The 1,753-nt window shown below is 46.1% G+C and overlaps 1 pseudogene; it reads right to left on the minus strand.

Moving 5' to 3' along the window:
- Positions 1–1,021: 1,021 nt before the first annotated feature.
- Positions 1,022–1,491, minus strand: LOC116753386 (annotated as a pseudogene).
- Between the last annotated feature and the right edge of the window lie 262 nt (positions 1,492–1,753).

The raw sequence follows: 1,753 nt of genomic DNA on the forward strand, positions 1-1,753 counted from the left end.
ACAGCCATGGAAATAGCACCCTGGCCTCCTGGTCCCTCAAACACATCAGCAATTGAATTATGCCAGCCATGCTCCCTACCCCTGTGCCAGCAGGGTCTTATCTTACCTTCCTGACATGGTGCAAATCCTATATTCCTTACAAGGCTTTCTTATGTTTCTGGCCTACAGGCATGATTTTCCTCTGAATCTCTTACAGTATTTTTTTTTTTTTTTTTTGCGGTATGCGGGCCCTCTCACTGTTGCGGCCTCTCCCGTTGCAGAGCACAGGCTCCAGATGCGCAGGCTCAGCGGCCATGGCTCACAGGCCCAGCCGCTCCGCAGCATGTGGGATCTTCCTGGACCGGGACACGAACCCGTGTCCCCTGCATCGGCAGGCGGACTCTCAACCACTGCGCCACCAGGGAAGCCCTCTGCAGTATTTTTAAACTGCAGGATTCATCTTAGTTCTGCATCCTACATGCACTGTCTTAGATGCTGCAGGTGAACGTCTGTTCTCTGCACCCAGATCATAAACCCCTGAGGACACCAGCTCTCTTGGGATGACTTCATATCACCTACAGCTTTAGCTCCAGGCCACACCACCAAGTCCTCCTAATCGCCACCACCCAAGGCTGGAGGTTATGCAGAGACATTTGGCAAGACACAAGCAATAAAAAACAAAAGGCTCAAGGAATTTTCTTTTACTATTTAAAAGAAATGCGCATTTACCTCCATTAACACTTTGCCAATTAAATTCATGTTGCTAATATCCATGAAGAAAGAAACTCCACTTGAGGAAAAGATAGTTTCTGAGTCTTTCACAAAGTCCAAGAAAGAATCTCTTAATGTAGAACCACTTCTTTTTCTCTTCATCATCAAAATGACCATAATTTCCACCAGATGATGTTTATCAGATCAGATCCCCTGTCATTCTAAGTAGGCTGGAAATGTGCCTCTTTCTTTCCTTCTTCCCTTCCTTCCTTCCTCTCTTTCTTTCAAGAGTGAAAATGTTCATATTTAGGATGAGCTGGCTGGACTCAGCTCAGATGACCCCAATTTTGTTGGCAACATCCAAAGCATCATAGTCAGGAACCAGTGGACCATATGCCTTCTCTCCATCAGGCCTGATCAGGGCATTGACCTTGGCCGGGTCAATGTCATAGAGATTTTTCACAGCCTGTTTAATCTGGTGCTTGTTGGTGTTGACAATCACAACGAACACAAGTGTGTTGCTGTCTTCTCTCTTCTTCATGGCTGACTGGGTGGTGAGGGGGAACTTAATGATGGCATAGCGGTCAAGCCTGTTTCTCCCAGGGGCGCTCTTTCGAGGATATTTGGGCTGCCTCCTGCAATGTTTTGGGCTGCCGGAAGGTAGGTGACATCTGGATTTTTTTTTTTTTTTTTTTTTGTGGCTGTGGACGCCTTTCAACACTGCTTTCTTGGCCTTCAAAGCCTTTGCATTGGCTGCAGTTTTGGGAGGGGCGGGGTTTCCTTCTGCGCCTTCAGCGCCATCTTCGTGAAAAGGGTGTCTTTCTTTCCTTTTCATGACAGTGCCAGGTGCTGTTCTAGATTCTGAGATTACTGTGGTGAATAGGACAAAAACTCTGCCCTGATGGAGCTGACATTCCAATAGGAGAAATAAGACAATACCTGTATGAATAAGTAATGATAATCAGGTTGCGATCTGTGCTACGGAGCAAGATTAATTAGGGAAAGGAACTAGAGAAAAATGGGAGAATAAAGAGACAGAGTGATCAGATGACATTTGAATGGA

This window comes from Phocoena sinus, chromosome 4 (genome assembly GCF_008692025.1).
Source record: "Phocoena sinus isolate mPhoSin1 chromosome 4, mPhoSin1.pri, whole genome shotgun sequence".
NCBI lineage: Eukaryota > Metazoa > Chordata > Mammalia > Artiodactyla > Phocoenidae > Phocoena > Phocoena sinus.